Below are 22,869 nucleotides of genomic sequence, written 5' to 3'. Positions count from 1 at the left end.
CCAGGGCTTTATGCATGCACTGAGACGTGCTTCTGCGAATTCAAAGGGCTGGTCAGGGGTGGGCCAGCCAACCCCAAACCCCAAACCCCAAACCCCTGTAACGCCGCGCAGGGAGCAGCACAGGGGCGACTGCAGCCGCAGAGCCCAGCCGCGGGGCCGGCTATTGCAAAAAAAAAAAAAAAAAGAAAAGAAAAAAAAAAGAGATTTGCATGTTGCGCACACACTGCAGCACAGCGGGGGGGGGGCCAGGTCCCTCCCCTCCTCTCCGGGCGGGAACAACAATGGAGGGAGGCGGGCGGGGCCTCCTCTTCCTCCTCCTCTCCTTCCTCCTCCTCCTCCTCCTCCTCTTCATCCTCCTCCTCCTCCTCCTCGCAGCCCCAGCCCCTCGCAGCCCCCCCCAGACTCAGCCTGGAGGCGGCCGCTGCCAGATAGTGCTCCACCGGGGGAAGGAGGAGGAGCCCAGGTGTCCCTTCCTGCCACATCGTGCGCCGCCCCCCCCCCCCCTTCCCCGGCCCTCCCCCATCCCGTCCCCTCCCCGGCCCTGCCCCCTGCCCCTCCCCGGCCGTGCCCGCGGCGGGGCGGAGAGGCGAGGAGGGAAGGGAAGGGATGGAGTGAGCAGCGGGGCCGCCGAGGTAACGCTGCCGTGCCCGTGATGGGGGTCGGGGAGGGGGATTTGAGGGTACGGGGGGGTCCCAAAATGTCGCCTCCCGGCCCCGCCGAGAGCGTAGTGGGGCGGGCGGGATGCGCTGGGGATGCAGTGTGGGGCCGGGCTTGGGGTTGGGATTGGGATTGGGGTTGGGATTGGGGTTGGGGGGGGGGGCAGGACCCAAACGGGGGGGCTCTCGGGTGTGTGTGTAGGGCATGTGTGTGTGTATGGGGTACGGGTGTGTGTGTAGGGTGGGTGTGTGTGTGAGAGGGGGGTGCAGTTGGCGCCGTGCGCGTGCAAGCGCGCGTGCAAGCAGCGCGTGCAGCCCGGCGGGGCCGCGCGGCGGCGCACAAAGGCTGCGGGGCGGCTGCTGCTGCGCGCCCGGGGGCACGGCGAGGACCCCCCCCCCCCTTGCACCCCTTTTTCACCCCCTTTACACCCCTTTTTTGCACCCCCGCACCCTGGTGCCGGACCCACCGCACCCCCACTCGCCTGGCCGGAGCGCAGCGGTGAGTGCGCGGCGTTTCGCTGCCTCGCTTTCCCCCAAATCCCCCCGGCGGGTGGCCGCCCCCATCCCTGTTTCCCCTTTATTTTCCCTCTCTTGTGGGGTCTCTGCACGCCTGGGAGCCCCCGGGGGTGCTGCGGTGCTGCCTTCTGGGCTGCTGGCTCCGGTGCGGCTGTGGAAAGGACGGGGCACGGAGCAGCGCGCCTGGGTTTGGAGACGCTGACCCCAAAAAGCCGGGGGGCTGATTGCAATTAGGGCCGGCCGTAAGCACGGGGCCCGGCCGCATGGGGCTGAGAAAACCGCTGAGAATCTGCGTGCTCCGTGAGAGCCAGGCTTTGGAAACGCTCACACACGTCCAGCTCCACCTTTGCTGCTTGTAGTGGTGCGGGCAGCCCAGGAGCTCAATTTCAATGCGTTCCCATCGTGGATTTGCTGGGCTGCCAGTGGCACACCCCCCAGTGCCACCAGCACCTTCCCCAACACCACCAGTACCTGTCCCCCTTGTCCCCCTTCCCCTCTGCTGTCTCCCCAAGGAGCAGCCCCAGCCATGCAGCCCCTTTTGGGAAGAGTTTGGTGTTTTGGCTCCGTCGCGTGTTGCTCTGTGTGTGTGTGTGGTGGTCACAACAATTTTCAAGGTTTGTGTCTTGAACTTCGCTAACAAGGTTGCAATGGGAACTCCTTTGGGGAGTTTGGTCTCAGCCCCAAGACAATTTTCTTCTCGCGTTAAATCCACCTTGAATTTTTAAATGAGTTTTTATTATATAAACCAACATTTATCCCGGACTTGAGGGTGGTCTGGCAGCTAGGCAGTGTCTGCATTACCAAAGGACACAGTTTCAGTGGGGAAGCCTTGCAGTGGTGTGGGGAAATGAGCGAGGAACTGACTTGAAAAACAGCCAGCACCACCGCTGCTAGTGGAGGTAGTGGCTTGTGGTTTGGTCTTCTGAGCATCCTTATCTTGCAGTTGAGCCCGCATCAGCGGCTTGCCCTTCGTCCAGGGGTACGGGGCTATCTTGAGGGTGGTGATGTGATTGTGAGCAGAGGGAAAAAGGAGCAGGATTGAGCCTCATCTGGGCAGCACTCCTAGAAGGAGCTAAGTTTTCAAACAGAATCAGTGGCAATGAATGAGCAAAAAAAAATAATCGGCCAAGGGTTCTAAAAGAATCAAGGTATGAAATTGCCAAATTACTTATTGTGCTGGATAAGCTGTTGCTTAAATCGGCTTTGGGACCAGAGGAGTGAAGCTGCTAACTGTGACCTCAGCCGTTGGGCTTCGGTGTGACCGGGGGGACTTCAGGTTTCCTCCTGCTCCAGACATGGGTGGCTGGTGCCGCGCTGCCACCAGCGGTGGTGGCTTTGGAGGGACAAGGCTTACTTTGTGCCTGGGGTTGCCGGGACATTTTGCACCAGCGAGTTCTCGGTGGAGGTGTTCTGCACACCCAGGCGTTGCGGCGGCGTGGCCAAAAACCCCAGGTGAGTCCTTGCAGCCTGCTGCGGCGCTGCCCAGGGCTTGGCAAGGAGAGCAGGTGTGGGTCTGGGAATGCGGCCGGCTCCTGGGCTGGTGCCAAAAGGGCTGGCAGGTGCTGCTTTGAGAAAGGAGAGCACGAGCTCCTTAATTTGTTTGCCCACTCGTTAATAGCGGATACTGGTTTTAGCTTTACGAGTCTTCACGTCCTTAGCTTTAGAACATTTCTTGTTTTTTCAGGACAAATTATAACTTGTGCTTAGTTTTCAGTGGGAGAACACGAAGCCCAAAGCAGGGGCTCTTGAGGGACCGAGTGCTCAGTGGTTGGGGTTAGTGCATGGCGGTGATGACCGAGCACGTCCTTACTCCTTGGCCATTAGATGGAGTCTTGGTTAAATCGCTCATTATCCTTGACTCTTACCTGAGGATCGGCTCAGCTGGTGTTTTTATTTAAGGAAACGAAGATTTGGGGGTGATGCCGTGGTGCATCCTGCAGGGCAGGGTGCAGGCGGCGCGTTCCCCACCCGCTGCAGTGCTCCTGGAGCAGTGGGGCTGGAGCAGGGCTGCACGCTGCAGTGCCTCTGCCTGCCCCGTGCAGCTGGGAAGGGCTGGGGTGCCAACTGGAATGGGTCCCCTGGCCCTGCTGGGCTTGTCCCTGCCCGGTCTGGTGCTGGAGATGTTGGTGATCACCGGGGTGCATCGTGAAAATTCCTGCTGCTGGTTAAACCTGCAGCAAACGTCCCTAACAGCCTGCTCTGCGGCTGGCGGCACTGCAATTACAGCTCTTAAAAGAAATAATGATTTAGGAAAAGAACCTGAGTGTGACCTTGAGCTGGTGCATAAAGTTGGCCTAGCTAGCTTTTTTAAACAGGAGGGAAATAAAATTACTTTAAAAACGTCCTGTAACTGTAGTGGCCATAGCAACCTCTGGCTGTTAGTTCTCTCGTAGATCAATTCTGCAATTTCTCCGTGCTGGTGTTTCAGAAACCGAGTAGGTCATTGTTTTGGTATCGACCCAGAAGAATGCAATCTATAGGATTTAACAGCATTGCTTCCTGTTACATCACAGGCTTTTCCTCAAGCTATGTTTTGAAATGCTGGTGGCTGCATTAGAAGAGGCGGTGGTGTGGCATCTTATGGTTCCTGGGGGGCAGTGTCTTTTATGTAGCATTTTTTGGTGCAAGAAGATGAATAAAAGCTACTTGACCCTTAGGGAGCAAGCCATAACTTATTCGTTGTGTTAGTGCTAAATTATGTGGTAAACAGGGTTAGTTCCTACATTAACTTTGAGACAACTGGCACGTGGGGAAGCACTTCTCTTTCTTTTCCCTGTGCGAGGTAACACAAGTCATTGTACATCGCAAGTGAGAATTTGAGGTGCTCCTTTTAAAGATGTCCTGGCAAGTACATGATGGTTTTGTGGATAGCTCTTGATCTGGATTGTTAGTTAAGACAAACCAATTTTTAATTGCATTAATACATTTGGTCAGATATGGAAGTGTATTCAATCATAGCTTGCTTTCAGTCCAGGCTACAGTCGAGGGTTTTTTTTCCTTCCATCATCGGTAAAATGGAAAATATTTTCTACTAAAAAGTTGAGGTTTTCTTGGGATTCCTTGAAAAGTTTCTGAAAGAAGGCTTCTTCTGATGATTCTTGTTTTTCTTATAGCTGGCATCTTCACGGTTTAGCTGATGTGACGTAGGCAATTATTTAGCCAGGACTCTGGGAGCATATAAGATCCATTATTATATTTAAAGTCATTCAAAGGGTAATAATGTAAACTCTTCTTAACAAGGATGCAATCAGCTGGTACAAAGTGCTAATTAAGGAAATAGTATAATAGCCCCATTCACTGTTCCAGTCTCTTAAACTGTTCTGGTCTTGGCTGGGAAGAAACTCTTTCCTTGCCTTGTGTTGTTTAATGTGTTAAAATCCTGGTGACTTCAAAGCAGCAGGGAGCTGTGGGGTGAGCTGGCAGCTTGGGATGGGGTTCAGTGAATGTGCTAACTGCTTGGTCTGTTTGGCATTTGCTTGACCCGATGGCTAACAGCTGGGAAAATCCCTGTGCCCCCACACAGCCAGCACCTCCTGAGTTACTTCTCCAGCTGAAGGATGTGGCAATCTTGAGTACCATGGAGTTAAACTGCTGTCCTGTCGCAGCTTTTATTGCTTCTCACTGTCGCTGTGCTGCCTTGAATGAGTTTTCAGTGTGGTGCTGGCACTGCAGCCAGGAGCTGGACTCTGTTGGCCCAAGTGAGAAGATTTTGTTAAATCACTATGAGAACTTGTGCTTGCTATCTTCGTGTATACCCACAATAATTTGTCTTAAGATTTTTGCTGTTGCATATATTTAACTGTATTATCACCGAATCGTGGAGTGGTTTAGGTTGCGAGGGACTTCAGGAGGTCATCTGCTCAAGCAAGGCTACCCAGGTTGCCCAGGAAAATGTTATGTTTTTTATTCTTGCAGAAAATAAGCATTGCTGTGCACATCATCTGTACCTGTTGCACTACATGTGATGTTCTTCAGAGGCCAGTTGGATCTGCATCTTCTTGTGTTTGCAGATGCACAGCCGACATCAGATCTGGCAGCAAGGTGTGTGCCACCCAGCAAAGCCCTCCTGTGCATGTCCTGCTGGGTGCAAAATAGAAAGCCTTGCTTATTGCCTAGTTTGCTGTATTGTGCTAATGTAGAAAAAACAAGGTGAAATGTATCTTAAACATTTTGTTTCTTTCCCTCCAAGCATAGGCTTTGGGTGAAGAAAGGCTTTCGTAACAGTTCTGGAGGTCTTGTCCAAAGCCTGTGGCATCTGTTTGGTACTGACCTTGTCTGTGTGACTCAAATCATTTTAGATCAGTGGAAATTTTAAGTTGCTGTGTTCAGAGATTGCTGGTATGAAAGCACATTGTTTCATATAACCCAGCATTCCCAGCACTTCCTCAGCAACCAACATGAAGGTGTGTGTGCTGGGGGGCTTTTGTCCATTCCAGGTCTCCCTCATCAACACACCCTGAGCAAAGGATGACCTCAGGAGGCAGAGTTCAGGTCTTTTGGGCGAAGTTTGTTGGCCAGTCTGGTCTTTTCCAAAACACAAGTTGGGTGAAGACATTGCAGGCTGCTTTTCAGACCACACAGTGACATCTCAGCCCTTCTGACTGTGCCCAGCTCAAGAATCAGCAGCGATGTCTCACCCCCATTTCAGTCTTTATAGATATATGTACAAAAAGCTCTGTACTTAGAAAGAACATCAGTAAGGCCACAGAGTCAAGTATTTGAAAGCGAAGTAGTGCTTTCCAAAGAAAATATCCTGGATTTAAACGTGAAAATTAAACTATAGCATTGGAAAGCATACTTATGAGCCCTTGTGTCAGGAAGAGTTGAAGTGTTTTGGCTCAGATGCTTCAGATCTAGCAGACACTTAGCAGAGGCAACCTTAAGCCTAAAATATGAAAAAATAGACAAAACTGAAAACAAGCTTTGGAGGTGGAGAGAGTGAATGATACCAGACAGCATGTCTAGCTCTGTTGAGAGCCAAGCATGGTGACACACAGGTGGTGGCATGGCAAAATACCTGTGTATTTTCCTGACACAAATACACAGCTGTTTGCAGGAGTGCTTATGGATTGCACAGTCATTTTTCCAGGCTCCTGGATGATGCTAAAACAGGAGTAAAACGTGATCTAAACCATTCTGGCATGCCTTTAATACAACAATCTTTGCTACATACCAGACAGCCTACTGTATTTGCTGTGCATCCTGAAACCCCAAAACCAGACTAAAAAAGTTAATTGTTAGAACATTCAAACTTTGAGATTTCGTGATGTGTAGTACTCTGTGGAGGGAAGGATCATGTATCCTCTTATGGTTGTTTTCAGTTGTATTATCTGCAGTTTTTATGGTGGTTGTGAAACTTAGGGTGCGAGAAGCTGGTTTCTATATCAAATTAACAGCTGGCACTCCCATGTTAACTGAATTCAACATTAGCCCCTGTGATATAATATAACTGCCATAATAAATGAATACCTAGTGAAATATTTCTGTTATCGTGATTAAAATGTGGCAGTGCCCGCAAGCCTATCATCGTGTTTCAGATCTTGATTGCATATAAAGTATTGTACTAAATGCCAAGTTGAGGAGTCTTAAGTCTTTGTAATGTTCACAGTTAATCTGTGGAATTTTTGGCTTCGAATGGCAGCTTGCTTTAAATGCATGCTTGTCTAAAAGTATATGCAAAGGCAAGACTCTTCTAGAGATTCAAAACAATTAAGTTTTTTTTTCTGGCCCAGCTGTCAGGCTAGAAGGCAGAAAGCAGAGATGTTCATGATCTTCAACTCATTTAGTAAATGGGAGCTGTTGTCTCCTAGGGCAAACTGTATATTTTCATGCTAAAGGCTGTGTATTTTACTTATTCCTTAAATTCTCAATGTTATGAAAGAATATATATACATGCATTGTTTTTTTTTCCCCCCATTCCCTTCAATGTACGTACTACCAAATACAAATTAGGTTTCTTGTTGGCGTGCCGATTGTTATAAGTTGAGTATTCAGAGCTATTTGTCTTTGACGCATAGCTGACTTGGCATGCAAAGGACACGTGCGTGTTCTGTGTTAAATGGCTTAAGGACTGGAGGGACACAGCTGGAGCGCTTGGCAGACACCTCTCGTGTGCATGATTTGGAACAGAGTGCTCCGTCTCCTAAGACGAAGTGTCCAAAGTAGATCTTTCAGTAAAATTTTCATAAATATTTTCATTGCAAAGGCTTAATCCTGAGCAGCTGAGGGAGAAAAAGGAAGTTGTGAGACGTGCCTTAATAATGGGCAGTGCAATGATTTCTAAAGCAAAATAAGCCTGTAACCAGCAAAGCCCGTTTTATAGAGTTGGCTTGTTCGTTATCAAGCTAATCAAAATCACGGGTCTTGTACCAGTATTGAGAAAAGAAAAAAAAAGAAAAATAGAAGAAACATGCAGAGGATTTAGCAAATACTTTGAAACTTGTGGGATTTAAAAATCCATAATTAAAGAAAACACACGCACAAAAAACAGTCCTAGTGGTCTGGCAGTCAGGTTCTCCCCCTCCTTTTCTTCTCTATTTCAAACGTTGTTTAAATAATTTTGCAGTGTGCTAAGAGATTGAATACATCTGTAAAGCACTAACGTGAGTGAGTCTGTGCTCAAAACCAGGTTAGTTTATAAAGAAAAAGAAAAGTTTGTGCCTTGAAATGGGTCCAGGGAGCTTCCTGATTAAAACATGTGAACTCAAGACAATTCTGTTTAACTACATAAAACGTTTAGGCTGTAAAACACCAGGAGGTGGTACTTAGAGGTACCTGGATAATTCGCCCCGAGGCGGCAGAGGGCCAGCTTGGGTTCCCTCTTTGCATCAGATGCTTTCCTGTGAGCCAGGCTCTGGGAGGGAAACTGAAACACTGCTTCCTCTTCAGATGCGGGTTTGGATGTATGTTGTGCTTCCAGTGTGTTTGTTTGCTCGAGCTTAGATGTTTTTAAACAGCAGTGCCTGTGATTTTACATGCCCTGAGATGACAGCTCAGTAAGGGCTAGACCAGAAGGACTGCTTGATTCTACTCAACCACTGCCTCTTTCCAAATGACAGTTTTTGCTGTCAGATCAGCAGAAAATGTTCGTTCTTGTTGTTCCTAACGTGAGGCTGTCACTGTGTGTCAGTGCTTCTAATCAAATGTAATGACTTCATTTACTGCCAGGTGGAACATTTTTCCTTCAAAGTATCTTAAGCCTGAAGGTTTTCGACTGCCTGGGTCAAGGCGCTGTCCCCTGTGATGGACCCGGCGTGGCCACCGGCGGGCGTGAAGTGCTGCCAGAGAAGTGTCCTCCAGCAAGGGCAGTTAGCCTTCCAGTCGTACCCTTTGTGAAATCCTTGCTGAGCTGCAAAGATTGCCAAATCTTCCCTCAGTTGGCAAGCACCTAGGATGCAACTTGAGCCAAGGGAAGGGAGAGCTCAGTGCTTGGAGGTGCGAGTGCCTGGTCAGGGCTGCTCCGGCTCCATAGGCGAAGCCAGCAGCAGCCCGAAATCACCCGGCCATCCCAGGGCCAGCTCAACAAGGCAGACCACAGCACAGTGGTGTGATTGTCCCCATACTTGGGTTTGATACTATCTCTGATGGAAAAATTCACCATGTTTCCTTGCTGAAAAGGGTTCTAATAGTCTCCTTTGGGTTAAAAAAAAAATAAATAAATGAAATGCATCGCCTCCTTTCCTCTTAATGTTCGCTAATACTTTGCATAAGACTCTCTACTGTCTGCGAAACGTTGACTAAAATGAATTAGCTAAAGGTGGGAGTTGGAGTCACGGAGTCATATTTATAACCTGGGCTAGCCTTTAACAAGAAAAAAATAGCTTGAGGTATGCCATGTAACAGGAGAGTCTGGCTGCTATCAAACATCCTGCAAATGTATAGTAACGGGTATTGTGTGTAGGAAATTTATCTTTGTAGTAGAAACCCGATGTTGCTGCTGTTCCCAGGGGGCGAGTTGAGTGAGGTTATTACTGCGGCGGAGCTAACAGAGCTCTGCTTATAGCATGCATGCAGACCAGACGGTTCTTCGCAGAAGGGTGACCTTTGCTGTATTTTGGTTTCAGATTTCACAGGGACCTATTTCAAAGTTTTTAGCTTCAGTCCACACCCTGCTGGTGGTTAGCTATAAAACTCTCTTTGAAGAAAGTTAAAAAAAAAAAAAAATCTGCCTTTTATTACCTTAATAAAGTTAGATAGAGGTCATTTGTTTACTCCTTTTTGTAATAATGCACTGCTGCCGCTGTTATTTGTCAATATAACTGATAGTTCAAAGATGGAATTAAAGCTGCAGAATTACCAGCTATAGTGTGTAAAAGTGTAGCGCAAGTAATTCTATTTTATGGCTCTTCAGTTTATTAGTTAACTTGAAGAATGTGTGCTGGCATATATTTGTGCTGGGGAAACCATTCTGGTTCACATGGCATAATGTAATGTCCTCTCTCCAAGGTTATTTTACCTTCTTTCTAAACTTTTTTTTTTGGTTATTCTCTCTTGCTTTCCAAAACCAATTTAAAGAAATACAAGAAAGCCACATAGAGTTGGATCCTGTCCCAAATGCTTTTGTTACAAGTGCTGGTGCTCACTAAACTTAAGTAGCCCAATGTGAAAACGCAGCAGAACACCTCCTCTCCTTTCACTTTCTGCATTAATTCTTTTTAATAAGTTGAATTGGCTCCAGGAGGAGCCGCACGAGCACTGGAGCAGGTGCAAGGTCTCAATGGTGGGAACGTGCCAAGGACAGGGGAACCTGTCTGTACTGAGCTTGGGGCTCCGGTCCTAAAATCCTACAAAGGGGGCAATGCTGGCTTGTTGAGTCCATTCAAATACATTTGTGGATGTTGTCTGCAAGCTAAGCCTTTTGCAAGGAGGCTTGTTTTAAGGCAAGTCAGAATGAAGAGGCAGTTTCTCTCAGCTTTGAGATACGAGCTGGCAGCTCCAGGTCATTAGGTTTCCCCTGCTCTGCCAATACTCCCAAAATCTGTGGGGAAAAGGTCTTGTTTGAGGGGAGGATCTTTGGGGTGAAGGCAATGTTTTGGAGAAACTACATAGACTTCAGAATTATTTTAATTAAAACCTCCTTGTCCATTGTTTATTTTGGCAATTCTTAAGAGGCTCAGAAATGTGTCAAACCTTCCAAGTTTTGAAAAGCCACTCCTGTTATCTGATAGTTTGGAGAGTTTCCTGTCCTAGATGCTGGATTTGAAGAATGAAAGTGTCATGTAGGGAGGGGGAGGAAAAAAAAAATGGGGATAACCAGGCTGAAAGTGGGACTTGCTGATGTAACTGGTGCACAGAATGCAGAGGAGGAGTGAAAAAGCTGATGAAGCTTTAGGAATAAGCACTGAAGCATGCCTACGTATTTTATCCTTAGACCATAATATGCAGTCGTGTCTGTTAGTTATGTATCTGTGCATTTGGTTCACCGAACTCTTACTGGCTGCAGGAGGTGGAGGTATGGAGTGTGTGTGCAGGCAGGACAGTGGAAGGGGTCTCTGCGATTTGGGTTTTTCTCATTTTGCATTAAGTCCTTGAAGTCAGCTTACTACTGGAGTAAAATAACCAACTGGCTCCCCTCATCTGCAAGCGTTAGTGTGTCCTGACATAGAGCTGGAGTGCTGCTGGGGTGTCAGACACATGGGACATGGGATGCTGGCAGCCAGGCAGACCAAGCACATTACAGCAGCGAGTGGCATTGTGCATGATGTCCTATAGCAGCGGGTGCCTCAGGGCAGTTTGCACACACAGAGCTGTGGCCTGGCGCAGCTGCATACTGGATGCAGCCACTCCTGGGCTCAGGCATCGTACAGCCATGTCCCAGCTCCATGGGGTTGCCGGTGGGTGGGTGATGGTCCCAGGCTGGGTGCTTGGGGTGAGGCATTGGGGTTGCTTTCTGTTGCACCATTCCTTTGTTTTCAGTCTGCAGCGTTCCTTTACAGAGCAAAGCATCATAATTAATTTTTCTCATGTAAAATAAAAAGGGTTTCAGTATTGAGTAGTGTGTAACATTGCTATTTTTTAGCTCTGTTTCATGGTTACATACAAGAAACTGAGGCAAAATATTGCCATGGTAAAACTTCATTGCATCAGGTAAAGCAAGGTGTCTTGTTCTCATATGTTAGTGTTCTGCAACATAGAGACCAAAATGATTATTTTGGTGAGAAAGAATGGGGCTGTGCTTGGTTCTGGCAATGAACTTATGCATACGGCTGCAAGACAACTTTATATGTGAAGAAGTGACAATTGCATTGAGAAAAATGTGTACAAATAGGTTGGCTTAGCATAGCTCAGCTTGCCTCCCAGAGTGTCCTGTAATTAAAACCTGTGGTCTCTTTACATCGTTTGAACAGTGTTATCCGACTTCTCCTTCCATCCAGGTTTTCATCGGTTAAATGATGTGTAAGAAAACCTAGTGTTGCTACTAACAAACTTGGCACAAATATTGTTTTAACAATTTTAGTGCTGACTTTCCAACAGCAGAAAGCTGTTTGCTGTTGGAGTTGACTGAAATGGTTCCAGTTATTCTCTGCAGGTGGTGAACGATACGCGCTCACAGCATGCATAGCTGTCCTGTAGTTAGCACTTCATGTCCTTTATCCTGGTGTGTTCCTCACTTTTCCTTTTGCTTTTATTTTTTCTGTGTTTGTTATTGCTGTTTGTCCCCCCACCCTCATCTGCAATGAAGCGTTACCTCCAGAAGTTTTTGTGCTTTTTTTTTTGTTTGATGTGATGTGCCAGCTTCAGCGTAGATACTTAAGGAGTCTTATCAAAGTAATACTGGCTCAGTCAGAGTAAAGATGCTTTAGCTAAATAGACTATGGCTGTGTTTAAAAATAACAGCCCTGGCTGTGTCAGCGCGTCGGACGACCTGGTTTCGGCGTTAGATGAATCAAAAGAGGGAGGCTGAATGCTCCTGAATTTTCGATGTGATTAGCCAAAAGGCTTAGAGGGAGCTGGTTACGCTGGGCCTTTTAAGTGCGTGAAGGCTGCGTGTGGTGCCTCTTGCTCTCGTTGGGCTGGGTGCAGGCATTGTCCTCCCTCAGGTTTGTGTTCTCAGCCCTTCTTCTCAGGGCTGCCCTGTCGGCCATAGCTCCTGTGTAGGTCTCATGCCCTGGGGTGCCAGTTGTGTCCCCCAGCACTGCCCTGCCACATCCCTCCCTGCTCTGTTTCGGGGGGCTTGCTGAAGGCTGGCCTCTCACTGCCCCTTGTAAAGGGGCTCAGGTAGTGAGAGAGCTGACGTGCAGGAGGGAAAAAAACAACTTTTTTGAAAATACCATGTGCGTCTGTTTGTTTCATTTCTTGTTCTGTGTGGGTCTTATATGCTTTTTTTTTTTTGGTTGTTTCTTGGCAAGGAGAATAGCATTACATTCTTGTACCCAGAGGAAGGGTATTAAGCTAACTCGTAAAAAAGATGATTTATTATCAAATGTAGTTTTTCATTTTGTCCATTGGAAATTCAAAAAAACAACAAAAAACCCTCTAACCATACCCAGATTACTGGCTTCATTCATGCAGTCTTTGTATCAAATTTGGATACTGTCTTTGTTAAATTATGGCTCCTTAGGGTTTTCTGCTACAGAGGCTTCTTCAGTCGGGAAATGAGGGAATAATAAAGAGGATCCAAGGACCGGACATAATGATTCTATATAATTGAAACAAACAATGCCGGGTTTGGCTGATGCTGGTTTTTCCATCAATTTTTTTATTGGCGCTTGCTCATTTTGCTTTAAGCAGAGTTTAAAACTGAAGCAGCTTGAGTGTCTGAAGTAGTTGAAAGCCCAATAGCAGGCAATTCGGGCAATACTGTTAATCACTGTGTCCTATCTTTATGCACTTCCCCTGAATTCTGGCTTATTCAGGAAGTCTCTTTGATTAGGGCAGTAAATTCAGCAGGAGACATCCAGAGTCACTGGAGGGTGTAACTGAAGCCAGCCTGATAGGTCTGGTTGTGCCCAAGGTACTTGCAGCCTTGTGCCAAGCACTGGGCTCGTGCCTGGCAAGGAGTGGTGAGTACCTGGTGCTCCTCACCACTCTCTGGTGTGCCTCAGCTGGCTGCTGCTGTTGGCTTTCACTCCTGCTTCTGTTATAAGGTGATCTTAATTATAAGGGTAGAATCATCACAACATACTTCAGGATGCAAACAGCTTTGCTAAGCCTTCAGCAAATGACTGTGCCTCTCGGGTGAAGCAAGAAGCCAGAGCACACTGCTGGCTCTCTCTCGTTCTGATGCTGAACCACTGCAGAAGAGGAACGATGTCGAGTCCCTCGTCTCATCTCTGCTGTGCCAGAACACTTGATCTTTCAGGCCAAGGAGCGTGCGGTGCTGTGGTTTTGCAGATACTGTTCAGAGAGAGAGAGGAGGGAAAAAAATTGCAGTCTTGGCATTAACACTTACAAACTAATGTATAATCCTAGTAAAGCTGCTGAAGTCAAAGCTGTAGGTATTTTTAATGTCCTCTTAATCTGATTCTTAAATGTTTTGGTGGTATTTTCTCCTCATTTTTGTTCTCAATAACTGTTGTGTCTTTGCATGTTGGTATACAATCAGGTACAACTTTGAGTCATACCTAATACACAGAAATGTTTCTTTTCACTGTTTCTGCATGTGCTGTTCAAAATGCCTTATTAATTTCTTTAATCTAGAAATCCAGAGCAGACTTTTCTAATGCTCTTTCTCATATTCAGGTTCAACTACATAACTCCTTTTCCACTCTTTTCTACTGTCCATGTTAGAAACAGCTCTCAGGTAAAGTGAAAGCCCTTGCTGTCACTAATCGTATAGTGCTTTGGAAGATGAAAACTGGATTCTTCATGTAACAAAAAGCTGTGTGTGATTTGAGATCAGCACTTTCAGTACATGACTACAGTGCATTATAGTCAAATATAGCAAATGCAACATTTTTAGCCTTTTTGTGTTTTTTTTTTTTGTTTTGTTTTTGTGCACTATATATGCGTATGACGCACACAAAAAATCTTTTTGATGAAAAAGAAAGCTGATGAAAGGGGTAAAACTGTATATAGCCTCGAGGAGAAACTTTTGGAAACATTTCTGTGGACTGTAGCAATGGGTGTTACGTAAGAGAGAAAAAAAAAAAAAAAGTTTGCCCTGAAGTGCCTAAATTACTAAAGCAATTCTAAAAGTAGGGTCTGTCTGCCTGCCTGGAGATCACTGCAATGTCCACTACTGACCGGAAGCGAGATGAGCATGGATGTGTTGGAAAAACATAGTTATTTACAGGAGGCTGTGGGTTGTGAGGGTTACAGGGTTGTGTAACTCAGTGCAAGAGTAAATGTTCCAGTGGACATCCTCACATTATTCAGTTAACTTGAAATTGTGTGAAATTCAGTCTCCTGAGTGGTCTGAGTTCGTATTTAGCACATGAGGATTTGATCTTTTATTTGTTTGCTCTTTGTGGTAAACTGAGCTAGTGCAGACTTGACTGAAGTGTGCAGTTGCACAGCTTTCTAATTAATTTGAGTGCTGTCTTTGGCATATTTGATGGATTGGGGGGGGTATAAAAACACAACAGTAGATTTTTTTTTGTGTGTGTTGAAGGATTTTGTTGTAGCATCTCGTGATGCTTGTGGGGTTTGCACTGGGCATGGATCCACAGCTGGCTCAGGAGCCACAGAATCTCTGTCTGGGTCCCTGAGGCAGAGGGAAGGCAGGAGCCATTCAGCCGCCCAGCTCATCCAGCCCGGGCTTTCTGCTTAATCACATCCCTGCCTCGAATTGCTTTCTGGAGAACTCTATTGTTGGTGGAAGCCTTACAACGAGGCAAACCCAGCTCAGACTTAGCTGGCTAATTAGGGTGCCCCATTAGGGAAGTGTGAATACAGCTCTCACACTGCTGTGCCTGCACACACGTTCTTTGTGCGGTGGGGTCTGGATCCTTGGGTCCTCCCAGCTCTGTGCAGATGACACATGGATAACAAGTCTCTGTTTAGGTTTCAGCTCGTCATTCAGACTGCTGTAATATTTGACTGCCCCATCTGCATATTGGCTTAGCCCATGGAAAGTCTTGGGCTGTGAGATTTTGTTTTAATTATCTTTTTAATATAAACCGTGTAAATGCTGCAGCGTTATTCTTCTGCTTTTAGGGTATTTGAAGCCCCCAGTGACTGACAGCTGCTGGCATTCCTCCTTTCTGTAGACAGCCCATAGTGTGAAACAGCTGGCATCCAGTAAATGAAAGGAGTTTTGCTGTTGCCTTCAGTGTGGTCAGATCCACCTGGAGGTTTCAGGTTCTTAAGCAGTTCTGTTTGTTTGCATTCCCTCTTAAGAAAATAAACAAACACACACATCCTCATTTGTTTCTACTGCTCCCCCTCACCCCATCTGTAGGTCAGCTTCACTATTAGGTACAAATATTCCCAATTAGGTTTTTCTTTTATGTCCTTTTGTTTTAGCAAGCCTTTTATTACAAACAGTTTAAGCTCCCACACCTTGGTGGGCTCTTCTTTTTGACTGCGGATGTAGCATTGAAGCTTGTTGGAAGCAATCTTCACAGCTGCCTACCTGCACCCTCCTTCCCAGCCGCCCCAGGAAAACCAGGGTAGGCATATTGCTGAGCTCGGGAGAGCTGGCACGCTCTCTGGATGAATTCATCATTTCCTCAGGGAGCAGAAACAAATGATTTGCTCATCTCTGTGCTCTGATTGCCTTCTTTATCCATCTCAGCCAACGCTTCCTCTCTGAACAAGCCCTTAGTTCTAATCACACATAAAATTAATCTGATTCCGTCTCTAAGGACAGTATTTATACAATTATCTTTTCTTTCTAAAATCCCGTCGAAAATGCTCAATTCGAATGCAGTGGATGTTTAAAGTTCTCGTTAGAGGTTGGGTGGCACGTTTTAAGTAGTTGTGGAGGACTGATGCTGCCAGGTCTCACTGCCTCCAGAGACAAGCACAGCAGCGTACCTGGCAATTCCAAGCTGCCTGACTACAAGAGGGTTTTCACATTGAAGTGCCAATTGTCTCATCTTTCATTGTGTTTTTTAGGTGAAAATTGGGCTTTTCCCTGCTTTGATTTTGTTCTTCAGCGTTTTTATAATTTTATGTGACTTTTTTAATACCCTGCTTGGAAAATAATCTAGGTTAATCAAATACTTGCTTTAATGATAAATTCAGGTGTTCATAAGTGGCAATGTCTTGTGAAAGAGCCAAGTTATTTTTTTCAAAGGTTCAACCTGAAGATAATTTGGCAAGAGGGATTGTTTTCAGTTGTTGATTTAAGTGATGTCACTGGTGGTTAACTAACCTCACTTCAACTACTTTAATTCCTATGATAAATACATCATCAAGGCAATAACCTTTATAACCATGAACCATTTGGGTTTTACTAATTTAATTTTGCATGAATATGAACATGAATGTAGAGTGAGAGTAAAATGACTATATACAGAGAGAATTTTCTTAAACGTTGGATTCAATACCCATGTGAATATGAACTTGCCTGATCCAGTTCAGGAGTGCACTTCTTAAGAGTGCTGTTCGTAAGTACTTCAATATCTAGATATCAAATATGGTACAAATCTTTTGGTTTTGGATGGGAATGATAGTCAAGATTTGTGCTGTTTCTAACCTATTTTGAAATGAATATGAGCTTGAATAAAACTTTTGTGAGCTAAGTTGCTAGTATTTTATAAATTGGCATGCATGAAGAATGTTATTCATTTCAGTTTAGACGTACTCGTTTTCAGTTTAGAACTTATTTATTATTCTATTAGTTTTGTTGATTAAGTGGGTTTTTATCAGAATTAAACAACTTATTGTGTTCTCAACAATGATGGAGCACACTGATTTTTGTCGTGCAATGTATATATTTGAGCTAACTCAAATTGAGTTATCTGGCCAAGAGCTCTACACATTGGTTAGAGATGTTAAACATGTCATTAGTGATCTAAAACTTGGGTATGTATCAGCTGAATTTCTTTTTTTTTTTTTTAAACTAAAAACAGTAAAGATATTTGAGTGAAGTATCTTAAGTGTCTCCACAAAGGTGAGTAGAGTTATAATAACCGTTTATGTACTTTGAAAATAAACACTTGAGTTGGGGCAGTCCTAGGTTAGCATTGTTTGTAGTAAAGAAACTCAGACTAGGCTTAGTTCTCTCCTGAAAAGTTTTCTTACAGCAGTGTTTCCTAAGCAGCATGTTCAGCTTTTTGTAGATAAGGGTACATGTGAATTGTTTTTGTGGTGGAAATATGAAAAGGTGAGTTTGAACTTCTTAGTTCTAGGAAACTTTGTATGAAAAAAGATAGAGGGGAAAAAAAAAAAAAGATGGCAAGTAAAATGATTAAATAGAGAATTTTCCCTTAAACATTGGGTTCAAGATGTAGGCCACATCTGTAATCATGTTTTTAGAAATGAGTCCATATTAAATGGACTCTCTGCCAACAGCATCTGGTTGCACTTTATGTACGTGTTTTCTTTCATAAAGAAAGCAAACCATATGACATAACCCCAGTCAGATAAAAATGATTGTTTATAATACTTTGTTTATTTATATAGCACCACAAGATGAAATATTTCTTCATCCAAAAACTTTGCAGCACACTACAGAGGTGAGCAAATGACATCTGCGTTCCCTCAGGAACGGTCTGGGGTACTGGGTGGTGTGGATAGTAAGTCCTGGGACATAAAGGGACATAAAATTAGGATCTGAGTCGATAATGGAATGTGAGCCTGATAATTTCAGGTGCCTTTGTAGGTAGTGCCCCACATGCTCTGGCGGCAGTGCAGTGCTGGTAGTGCTCCCAAAGCATTGTGTGGATTCAGCAATAGTGAGGGTAAGCGGTGAAAAAGCCTTGAAGACACGATGCCTTTGAGGACTAGTAGCAAGCCCTTGGTGCTGCTCGCTGCTAAGAGTTAGGTTTGGAAGCAGTGGTCTGCTTTTAATAAAATAGACTGCACAGCAGTTGTTTGCATGAGTTGTTCAGACTAATTTGAACAGGTTGATCTTAACGATGCTTTTTAAAGTGGCTTTTTCACAAAAAGAGCCACCCCTGTGGGGCTTGTAAAGAGCTCCAGCCTGGACAGACCTTTTGTGTTCAGCTTAGGAAGCAGCAGAAAGACAAGAACTGGAAATTCAGAGGTATGATTTCCTGTAATAAAAGTGAGCTGTGAGCACCCCCTGAGCAGAAGGAAGCTACATGGTGGGGCTTCATCCGTCGTAGTGCTCAGCCACACGTCTCATCAGCACGTGCCGACCCATGTAGCTATGGGTGCCAGCTGTAGCTTTCTAACATGAAAGTTGGGCCACCCACAGTTGCAGAAAAAGCTGTGGACTAGGGAGTGTTTAACTGCGTGTGGATGTACTGTACTTCTACCTGGAGGTGTTTGGAAGGAGCAATTTCCATATAGAGTAGCAGATGCTTGAGAGGTGTGGTGGGGAGGGGGGGCGAATACATCTGCCATTAGGTTTATTTTGTCCTATAGTAGGCTCTGATCAATTGTGCACCAGAAAAGGAAGTTTTGACAATTTATACCTAGATAAAATGTCCTTGTGTGATTAACTGTCTTCACCTGGGATCCAGGTTGACTTTCATTTTGGATTTTCAATAGATTATTTGTTAGCAGCATAACTTTTTTTTGACTTAGTCATGAGAATGATGGTGGTCTAAAACAGATTTTCATTGCAATACTAGGACAAAACAGGAATTTAAATATTGTGGGTATTAGACCTGTTAAAATTAAGCATTCTAATTAACAGAGCTAAATACAGCTTAATTACTTAATGTAATTAACAGAATATGTATTACTTTTTTTGTTGCTAGGCTGGAAGGTTTTTAGCCAAGCACGAGCTTTTGCTGTGCATGATGACCCTGAAAAGGCTTTTGGGACTCTCTCCAGCTGGCAGCTTGGCACTGCTGAGCAGATGTGGCTGGTCTCTGGAGAGCTGCTCTGTACTGCTGGCTTTATTAATTCCTGATGTTCATATTGATCTGTGGGTCCAAACAAATGTAAATAGTCTCATATGGAAGTGGCATAATATATGAGTTCCTGTCAGTCTCTTCCTGATATGTTCAGGATACATTTTGGTAGGTCTAAGATAGGTCTTACTTGCTGTTTGTACATGTGTATGTTTTACAGGTTTTTGGCTTCATGTTCCACTCTTGGTGATTCATAGAGCATCAAAATATGCAGAAACTGTTCTCAGCACTTCTGTAGACCTCTCCAGATGATAATTCTGAGTACTGCTTTTTCACGCAAAGCAAGTGGGCGAGCTGGAGGAGCATTCAAGTTTTCTGGAAATGCCCACGATTACTAAGGAACTGCTTTGCAGTTATCTTCTCGGAAGAGAGTTCTTCCATATATTTAATGATTAAAAACTTGAGTTGGAGAGGGAGTGAATTTTCCTGTGATAAGCACAGATGGTGTTGAAAAACCAATTGAAAATTTGTTCTGATGGACTTGAATTTGATTTCTCCTAGATCCTAATTTATATCCGCAAAAGGCAGGCAGTAGTAAACTAGGATTAGTATGACAATAAACTAAAATCAAAAGTTGCAGCTTTTTGTGTTAAGCTGGGGCATATAGTCATGTTGTTTTGTGTATGGAAAGTCTTTGCTTGCCACCTTTCAGTGTATAATTGTTGAAATACTGAAGTGAAGATTTCTTATGCTTCTGAAAATTAAGACAGAAAATTTAAATGGTTTAGGAGCACGTTGGAGATGTTGATCACAGGCAATTTCAGATAGCATTCTGAAGCTTCCCAATGGAGGAAGCCAATGGTTAATGAATTTCCCTGTTCATTCACATGCTAACACAAACAAACGTACATGTTACTGCAGCTAAGGCGTTGCATTAATGCACATTACTGACCTCATCCCAAGAAATGTACAACGCAAGCCAACTTCTGATATAATTTGGGGAAAACATTTATTTAAATGGTTAGTGAAAACAGATGTTTGAGAGGTTTTTGTGGGTATGCTAAACTCTTTAAAAAAAAAGAAATCTTGTAATCCTGAACTGTAATTATAATAGCTGATTGTTTATACCTTTCCAATCCATGGTCTCTGAGGCTGTGTTCTGGTGATACTGGCTTTGATAATTTCTACAAGGGAAGCACTTGCTGATCAGAAACTGGATTCAGATTGAGACCACCCAATAGTCACTGAATAGCAGTCATGGAAGTATGTATGTTTTCATTTAGGATAAACATTTTGAACTTAATGACTTCCTGTTTCTAAGGATGAAAAAAATGTTAGTTTTTTTTTAAAAAAAAGGGGGGGGATATTAAAACAGGAAACTTGAGTACACGACAACATTTTGCTGGTAAGCCTATAGGTTGATGCTCAACAAAGAGCTAACTCTAAGGAAGGTTCCTGAGATGTTATGCTATTACAACATGCAACTTCTAACATTCTTCTAAGTTATGACTGTTTTTGTACAAATACCTGAACTTCTTCATTTTTTAAAACAGAAATAAAATGAGACAACAGATGAGGAAGGAGTTGGGTGGCCAGGAAGACCATAGAGAATAAGAATATGGAGGGGGTTTTAAGTTGAATGTTGACTTAATGCAATATTACAGAAGATGGGTTTTCTGTTTAAACAGATAACAAGCCTCTGTTTACATTATCCCAACCCAATCTAACAAGCAGATAATGCTATAGAATAGTAAAAAGAAAAATTTAAATAAAACCTTAGGATTAGACTGGAATCATTGAAGAGAATATTCAGTAGTCACACTCAAGTTGAAATGTCAATTAATTCTATCCCAGTGTTGCTCTTTTTTTTGTAACTGAATTCGATGTACAAGTTATTAATATGGCAAGCTTTTAAAAGCAGCGTATGAAAACAACTGTATTCATTTTGTCTGTTGAGTTTAGCTGGCTTAGCAGTGGAAGTGAGTGATTTGCAAAGACTAGTAAGGGCTTGTGTAAATTCACTGAGATGTGAATAGTCAGGAAATGTTACACTCTTGTAGTGCTATTTTATTTTATACTTGAACTCAGTAAATGGTGTTGGCCTGTGATGTATATCTTGTGCAGCATTACATTGCCACTTCATGGAGTGCTCTGTTTGATCAGTGCATGTGTTCTTCGTCTTTTTAAGTAATTTCTGTTGAAGGGATCATAGTGTGCACAATAAATCCTCATAACAGAAGTTAAGGATCCCATTAGAATGGTGGCTATTGAGAGGCGAGGAGGAGGAGGCCTGCATGGTTGGATTCAATTTTGGGGCTGAGAGGAGATCTTTAAACCAAACTAGGCCTCATCCCACCTTTCTTGGGGGAGGAACATATAAAACTAAATAGCATCCTTTTTGTTTAGCAATAATGTGCATATGTATTGTTCTTACTGTACACTTGAGTACCATTTTGACTTGCAGTTTTGAAAAAGGAAATATAATTCCTTCCCAAAACAGCTTTGTTAGAAGTGTGATGGAGAAGCCTGGGTTATAAGTGAGTCAGCTTGACTAAGCTGCAAATAATGCATTGTCTCATAACTGAATAAAAACAGAAAACTTTCTTTCTGAAGGGGGAAAGAAACGTTAGCAAGACATGTTCTTGTACCCCAGTCTTGAAAATGTAACTCACATTTTCAAGAATACTAGATATATGTTAAACTGCGATGTTCATACTGACTTGGAGTTAGAGTTATGGGACTTGGACAATAATATGCGTATTGTGAAATGAAGGCTCTTCCTGAGTCAAAACGTAAGAATTTCCTTTAGCTTTTGGTGGCAAAATAAGTTAAACTAATTGAGCAATCTTCTGAAAAATCTTCTGAAGCTTTGTGCTTTGCAGACATTCATCAAAGTAGGGATTTGTCCTATGAAAGTAAGCAAATTGGGGTATTATTATTGTTCAAATCTTCTGTAAATTGACTGTACCACTTACATACAGTTCTAATGGTCCTTTTTTTTTTTTTTTTTTTTCCCCTTTTCTCCTTTGGAAATCTGGAATCCCTATGGTGAATGACAAACCAGGATTGCATCAGTTAGACTTTGTTATAATGGCTTTTGCAGCAGTATCTGACAGGATCTGTCTTTCGTCTCGACTTGGTGATATCAACCAGACAGAACTGTGCAGCAGCAGTATTTTAATTGAATGACCCTAGATCTGTTCCAACTATCTTTCATTTAAGAAACTCTGCATTTATTTTCCTCTATTACTATTTTATAGTGTTTCCTCACACCTTAAAACTAGGTAATTTTCAGCTTGGAATTTATTATCTTCTGTATTTCTTGTAAGTGGCAGTAGTTGTTAGAAACTAAAGCTTGGCAGTGGGGAGGAAAAAAAGCTAAGACTTCTGTATCATAGAGCAAATAGAAGTCTTGTTACTTTTATATTTGAAACAACTACTGTCATCATGTAGACACTGAAGTTCTTTATTTGTGTTTTTTATAAGATAGTTACACAACTCAAGAAATTTCAAATAATAGAAAAGAACAATCTCTCCTTAATAATGTTGACTTGGAATGTGTCCTAACCTGTGCAGTTTAGTTTTATACCATAGGCAATAGCATAAAGAATTGTTCAGTGCCAGATACAAAGAGGGCAGCTGTCGTTCATGCTGCCTTCCTGATACTGCCGATCTGGGTGCACTCATCTGATGGTACCTGCTCAGCTTTAGGCCTTTCTTCTGTACGTCTCTGTTTCTGCCTGGTTCTTGTTGTGTAAGGCATGGGTTCTTTGCTGTGGGTATTCCTTTCTTCCCCTCTCCAAAGCAGTAAGTGCCTCTCATCT

General features: G+C 43.9%; 1 protein-coding gene across 2 annotated transcripts in view; it reads left to right on the top strand.

The window, feature by feature from the left end:
- Window positions 1–523: 523 nt before the first annotated feature.
- The window catches only part of ADD3 (adducin 3), a 96,418-nt gene continuing 74,072 nt past the window's right edge, over window positions 524–22,869 (top strand). For both annotated transcript variants that reach the window (XM_082765039.1, XM_082765035.1), the window contains exon 1: window positions 524–632. The gene's annotated coding sequence lies outside the window, so the exon portion shown is untranslated. The remainder of the gene's footprint in view (window positions 633–22,869) is intronic.

The sequence above is a fragment of the Aythya marila genome, assembly GCF_965140915.1.
Source record: "Aythya marila genome assembly, chromosome: 7".
In the NCBI taxonomy this organism is placed as follows: domain Eukaryota; kingdom Metazoa; phylum Chordata; class Aves; order Anseriformes; family Anatidae; genus Aythya; species Aythya marila.
This window is presented reverse-complemented; position numbering and strand designations above follow the sequence as displayed.